A 7,753-nucleotide genomic window follows, 5' to 3' on the forward strand; every position below is an offset into this window, starting at 1 on the left:
GATATCCGCTAGCCAAAGCTAAGCTAACCATCCCGTTTTTTGATACCACCTTTCCATTGCAGCTCAGTGTATGTGGACTGGAAAACGATACATTCCAGCACTGAACTGTTCAGTAGGACTGCTATTTGGCTGAATCGACATCCGTTCTCATAGAACCACATCGTTGATATCGCGATACAAAGTAGCGTGGCCCGAGACATACACGAGGCACCTCACGTGTAACATCACTTCTCACGTGCGATCGCCTGAAATGATGTAAACCGTACTGCTCCGAGCGGCGCGCAGCATACGGGACCTTCTGGGGACTTGTGCTCCCGCTTTTTACGCTTGCCTCAAGATTTAGAGATATTATATCCCTAGAACAGTTTACCAGCGAGCGAGAACGTTCATCTATGGTTTTATGAATGAATTTGAGATAAACGTTCCGACTCGGCTCATGCACGGGATGCACGGGCTGCCCGGGGGGGGGGGGGCTGGGGGGGGCATTTTCCCTTTCTTGGCATCCGAACTGAACTTATCGTAATTTCGGTCGTTACCTTGCTTTTAATAACGGCATATTCCTTATAACTTCTTATTCGGCAGGTATACTGATCGGAAAACGTCTTTTGGACGTTGTTGTTTATTATATATTAAATTGCGAGTAGGTAGAAAAAATATTTTAAACGTCTCGCCTATCGGCTCGACGTTTAAAAGATTTTTCTACCTACGAGCGGCTTAATAATTTTATCCCGTACCACCGATATCTCTCGGGAGCTTAAAGGTAATAAATACATTTTATATAAAAATATGACATATTTCAGACTAGACGAAATGTCAACTAGACGTTTAACAGTTTGTTAATCGTCTAGATGTTTAACACGCGCACTGCAGGGGGGGTTGTTTTCAACCCCCCCCCCCCCCCTGTGGTTTTTCGCAAATCGCGAGAAAACGGCGGCGCGTAGCGCCGCCAAATTTTGCATACCTGTTCTCCCAACTTTTGCACACCTTGAGTAAAAATTTTGACCCCAGGTGACCTATGGTCAGGTCACCAGGTCAGGTCAAGTGACCCTACCTCGAAACGTAAATTTCGAAGTTTGCAATCCCACCAAGCCCACAGTTGTTGAGATATGATCTTGAAACCCACAGGAAATAGTAAAGTCATCACGAGCTACAACTTGTATATCTCGGAATTTTTATATCGATGACCTAAGGTCAGGTCATTTTTGCGACCGGCCCATTATAAGTCAATGGGAGAAATTTCAACTTACTCTGAATGCCATCCCATGACTTCAATACGCTCAGGATCATAGTATTACAGGTCCCTGTTGGTGATTTCACCGAAACATATCACTTATGACCTTTGGAAGGTGATCTCCAGGTCATCTTAGGTCACCTGAGGTCACCAGCGGTTTTTCTTCAATAACTTGAGATTGAATAGAGATAGAGACTCCGTTCGACGTTTATCGTGTTTTTCTCGTCAATGCGGATCGAATGATATGCGACATGACCTATTTCGGTCAGGTCATGACCTTGACCTGAGGTCAAATTTTCAACTTGACCTTTCGAGGTCATATTATATATCATTCGATGCGCCTTGACGAGCTAAGAACGATGGCGTTCGAATCGATCCTCTGTCTTGTGTGCAAGACAAGTTATTCAAGAAAAACTACCGCGAAATTCCTGTTGTGAAAATCGTAACATTTTGTCTTCGGTGACCTCTGGTGACCTCGTTTTTGACCTGACCCAAAAATGATCTAAGTATTTCTTGTAGATCTCATCTCAACCTATCCAACGCCGTTTACCGCTTGTCGCTACGTTGCGCCGTTTTCGAGATCTCAGGGGGGGTTGTTTTCAACCCCCCCCCCCCTGCAGTTTGTGTTCGGCTCAGACCCGCTGCAGTGCGCGTGTTAACAAATCAGTTACACGACATCCGATAATTTTCTCTCTGCACGTGAAGCAATGGTAAACACTGTCTACGGTGTGGGATAATGAACATTAGTATTGTCGACTTGAGTCAAAATTTGATAAGTCTGACTCTTAATCAGAGCTGGGCGCGTTCCTCGATTTTCGGTAGTGCGTTAGCGTTCCTGCGTTCCTCCGGCCGCGGTTAGTGCGTTCCTGGAATAGCGTTCCTCATTTTTTTTCGTTCGGTGCGTTAGCGTTCCTGCGTTCCTGCGTTCCTCCTTCAAAAATGCCGCCGAACCACGCGGCGCGGGCCCAACCAAACACGGGGCGAATCGATCACAGAATACCCAGAATGGCGACGTGGGGCCGAAAAGCAACTCGACATCTCTTTTCCGAATCGAATATCTGAAATACGTTTTACCAATATCATCCGTAGGGTTTTCAACAAAAATACGACCTGAGGCCTCTTGCACCAAAATACCTAGCTAGGTAGAATCGGCAAAATACCTACCTAGTAAAACTACCTACGGCGGTAGCTTCTCTTGCACCATCCTACCTACCTACCTAGGTAAAGTTGACAGCTCGCGTTTTTAGGATTTGTTTTGATTGGCTGTTTGGCGACGAATTATTTGTGGGCGCAAACAAATAGTAACTAAAGAAAACAATTAAATGGATATTGTTTTTATTAACCCGCGCGCTGCTGGGGGTCCTGGATTTCCACGCCCTGCTGGGGGGGGTGTTTGAACACCCCCCCTTGTAACTCGGCTCCTGGGCCACGTAGCGATACGCGGAAGGCGGCGTTCGAAAGAGCGTAAAAAATAATGACGAAATCACTTCGGTCAATTTTTTGTTCAGGTCAAAGGTCAGGTCACCAGAGGTCATTGAAGGCAAAATTTCGCCGATTTCCAGGTCGAATGTCGAAAATTTCCAAGAAGCCAACGCATAACTCGGGAACCAATAGAGCTACAGCGCCGCGGAAAAGCGCATTCGATAGCCCTATTAACGCCCTTTCTGAGTATCCTCTCAGATTTGACCTAAGGTCAACGGTTTTGCCTGCAGGGGGCAAGAACTGCAAAAATAGCCGATATTTTCGAAAACAGTTTTTCTGCAATAACTTTTGACCCAAGCCATGTACGAGCTTACTTTTACCGGCATCGTGTTCCTCTCGTCAAGACGCATCGAATGAACTATAACTTGACCTTGAAAGGTCAACTTGAAAATTTGACCTCAGGTCAAGGTCATGACCTGACCGGAAAGGGTCATGTTGCATATCAGTCGATCCGTATCGTCGAGCTGAACACATCTAAGGCGTTTTCATCGCTCTAGCATGCCTCTATCAAAAGTTATTTGCGAAAAACTGTTAGATACCATTCGTGACCTAAGATGACCTCAGGGCATAAACAAGGGTCACGGACACCATTTTCAAGTTCAGTGTGTCTAAACCACTTGTAATTCGGTGTTTGGGAGTGTGTATAATGTCTTTCATCCAAAAGAGGCGCATTTCAATTTTCTCCCATTGACTTATAATGGGGAGGTCGCAAAATTGACCTGACCTTAGGTCATCGATATCAAAATTCTGAGATATACATTTTGTATATGCTATTGCTCTTAGCAATCGCTGAAAGTTTCAAAGCGATCGGTCACTCGGTGTAGCTATGACAGACATTGAAATTTTTTATGAGGTGAGGTCACTTCAAGTGACCTGGTGACCTGACCTTGAATGACCTTGGTCTGAAATTTTCACAACATGTGTAGAATTGATGTATTATAAGGTGTACCAAAAACGGCGGCGCTCCGCGCCGCCGTTTTTGAGATATTCGCGAAAAACCACAAGGGGGGGTGTTCAAACACCCCCCCCCCAGCAGGGCGCGGGTTAATATACATTTTGGTATTATGAAATCATTTTTCATTTACGTAAATACCGATAGAAGTTATTTTGATATTAAATTACTTGAACAAATAAGCTTCGTTTCCATGGCAACGAGTGAGTCTTCAACCTGGCTGTTCTGCTACGGAAGTTTATCGCCTTGGTACGGAGAAGCACCTCTGTGAACCCATGGAGCATTTGGTCAATTATATTATTATTCACTCATAAAACATTGATTTATCATTGTCTAAACATTTTGTAATGCCTAATTTACATAAAAGTACCCGTGGACTATCATGAATTGTGCCTATTGTCACTAATTGAATCATTTTACCTAAGGTTTTGCTAGTTATTTTGGAAGCCCGATTTACCGTCAAATCGTCAAAAATTCCTCCGCGAGTACTTCTTTCCGGCTTTCGGTGCAAGAGGAAAACAGCCGGTCGGACTTTAACAACTGGTAAGTTCCGATGCCGCTCGGTAGAATTTCTAGGTAAATTTTCACGGTAGCGTTTTTTGGTAGGTAGTTTGGTGCAAGAGAATTTAGGTAAAATCGGAATTTACCTAGGTAGGTAGTTTGGTGCAAGAGGCCTCTGCTTAAAAACAATAGTTAAGTTAAAAGATGTATCATAGTAAAAGTTATCATATTTACTTTACACATTTAATGCCTGAAACTGAATCGAATAGTAAACATCACCACTAAAAATCTTTACACATTTAATGCCTGAAACCGAATCGAATAGTAAACATCACCACTAAATCTAAGCAAGCCTTCCTCGATTCGACCGACAAGTGGCGCCTCCCGGCAAACACACGTACTCGAGATTCAAACATTTGACACAGAGTTCATTGGCAGCAATATAATTTTTCGGGTGGTTCCGCAAGAACGCAGGAACGCTTTAAAATTTCGGGTGGTGCGTTCCTCTTACTTGCGTTCCTTTGAAAAACTTTGCGTTCCTGCGTTCTTGCGTTCCTAAAAAGGGCGGTGCGTACGTACGGAAGAACGCAGGAACGCACTACGTTAGGCGGCACGGGCGGACATCGATAGCAGCGCCTCTATCGGTCACTAGGGAAAGCTGGGCTGTAGGCGACGAAATACCGGCTGAGTAGTCACAAGTTAAATTGGTTTATAGACATCCGTGTTGTGAAAAAGTTGAACTTTTGCCTTCAATATTTCTACAGGCAATTTTAGAAGTGCCTTCACATAGATTACAAAACCGTTTAAATTATTATATTCACTTCAAGCCTTCCCTATTGTTCTTGATGATGCGGGAACTATTTCTAATTAGTGTTTCTAGCTTAGTAAAAGAACATATTGTGCAAACGATGAAAAAAGCATAAATGGAAGATTTTAAATGCAATGTTCTGTAACAAATAATGGTAAATTCTCTACACATCAAGGAAAAGGTGCATGCTAACTGATAATTTAAAGTTCTTGGGGCCAGTTGGTTTCTTCTTTTCTTACGTCGCCCCAATGGCCGCGAATACACTTGTGATAACGCCTATCGAAAGGAACGCACTTGCCCAGCTCTGCTCTTAATGACCACTATCAATTCGCGCCCCGCTGGGTCTCCTGAATTTCCACGCCCTGTCGGGAGTGATCAGAACGCTAGCTCCCCTTCTAGCTCGGCTCTTGGATCATGTGGCAAAGTTCTAAAGAGCGGCAAAAATGATGACGAACCCGTCTAACTCGGCTCCTCGGTCACGTAGCGACACGCGTTAAGCGGCAATCGAGAGAGCATAAAAATTATGGCGAATTTACTTCGGTCATTTTAGGTCAGGTCAGCAGAGGTCATCAAAAGTCAAATTTTGTCTATTTAAGTAATTTTCAATAGTAATTTCAATAGAGCTACAGCATGGCGAAAAAGCACATTCGACAGCCCTTTTACAGACCTTTCCGAATATTGTTCTCAGATTTGACCATAGCCGTTTTCACGAAAAATTGTTTTTCGATAATAACTTTTATATCAAGAGAGCCGTCGAATGAACTATAAGTTGACCCCGAAAGGTCATTTTGAAACTTTGACCAGGTCAAGGTCATGACCTGACTGTCCTGCATATCAGTCGATCCGTAAAGTCGAGCTGAATACATATCACGTGTTTCACCGCTCTAGCACGTCTCTATTAACAGAAATAGCAAAAAACTGGCGACCTTTCATGAAATGAGATGACCTCAGGGTCACACAGAGAGGTCACTCACAGGTGCATTTTTCCGATTCAGTGTGTCATTTTACCTATAAACTGGTGTTTGAGAAGGTTTAGAAACGCCATTCGTCCAAAAGAGGCGCATTTCAATTTTCTCCCATGGCAATGCATTGACTTAATTCATTGGTAACCCTCGCCCGTATTGGTGTTTTTCCAGCCGCGAACGCATAAGGGGGGGGGGGGTCCGTTGGAGTCTTGGACCTCTTGCCGATGCCGTTTCGCCCCTGATCGAGCTAGAGCTTCGCGGAATTAAAGGAGCGTGTTGCCCGTGACGAGAGGAAGCCGACGCTACCCAATTTTAAGGTCCTAGGTCATCGGTTGACCTTTCCAGGTCAGGTCAATGACCCAAAAGTCGGGAAAATCGGAAAAGCCTGTTAGAACGTCGTAAAATGTAGCTGCTATAGGGGTTTTCGGGGTGCTGATCACGAATATCATGTTAGTTTTGGTCACAGATAATGTCTCTATGCATTTAGGCGAGGTCGGGTCAGGTCAGGGCAGGGCAACCAGTAGGGGTCCTGCCGGCCGTATTCGCGCGTAGTGGGTCTCAACCGCCTCTGACAGGTTCGTAACATGTTACAAACGTAGGCTGCGGAACGGGGAGGGCACCGGAGCACCGTGCCCCCCTTTGATTTTGGCATTGTAACATTAGCCCTATGGGCGTTGCATGGAAAGAATGGGACCAAAAGTTGGCAGTGCCCCCCCCCCCCCCTTAATTGAAGGTGTTCCGCCGCTACTGGTTACAAAGGCATCAAAACTACTCCGTAATGTTCATATGGTTTCTAAATTCGAATTCAGCTCTAAAAACTTCCCTAGAAACATATAAAACTCGAAAAAGTGAACCAAGGTCATCAAAGGTCAATGACCTGACCTGACCTTTGGGTGACCTTGAAATCCACCCTAATGCATGGGACCAACATCATTTCACATGTTTGAACGCTTGAAACCACGAAAAGACTGCAAACGCGCGGCTAATGCGAGCCGACATTGACATACGCCGAATCGCGATTCCGGCCAAACGGTCTCGGAAAGTAGGTCACACACAGGTCAAAGGTCATTTGGGTCAGGGTCATGAAATTTTTAGGGTAGGTGTAAAATTGATCAACTCCAGGGTTCTGAAAGTTTCGTCGCGATCGGCCGCTTTTTAAGCGAGTTATTCACGAAAAACCGAGGGGGCGGTCCGTTCGACCCCCCCCCCCATACGGGCGAAGGCTAAAATGAAGAGGTCGTAAAATTGACCCGACCTTAGGTCACAGATATAAAAAAATCCGAGATATACACATGATATATACTGTTACCTAGGTACTCTTATCAATCGCTGAAAGTTCAAAGCAAAAGTAATCGTTGCAGTCGGTGTAGCTACAGCAGGCCTTTAAACTTTTTCTTATAGGTCTAGGTCCTTATGTGACCTGGTGACTTGACCTTGAACGACTAGGGTCTCAAATTTTCACATGTGCAGAAAAGATTTAGATATAACCACAGAACAGGTGTACCAAAAGGGGATGTGGAGTAGAAGGGGGCGGGGGACGGGGGTCCGTTCGACTCCCCGTTGCGGGCGACGGCTACCTAATATAAAAATTGGAACACAAAAGACAGACAGTTGCAAAATGATACAAACCGAATGCTGAATGATACAAGCTGTCTCTCATTCACAGTACCACTAGCGTGATCGGATGCCCCATATCCCGTTTCCGAAGTTTCGGGCTTGAAGGCCCCGCAAATTTGCAGCCTTGGGATTACCCAAAAAACATTTGTGAAAATTTCTCCGTTTCTGATAATTTCTCTAGAAACGCAGTGGCAGCT

The sequence above is a fragment of the Amphibalanus amphitrite genome, unplaced genomic scaffold, assembly GCF_019059575.1.
Source record: "Amphibalanus amphitrite isolate SeventyFive unplaced genomic scaffold, NRLGWU_Aamphi_draft 000259F_arrow, whole genome shotgun sequence".
In the NCBI taxonomy this organism is placed as follows: domain Eukaryota; kingdom Metazoa; phylum Arthropoda; class Thecostraca; order Balanomorpha; family Balanidae; genus Amphibalanus; species Amphibalanus amphitrite.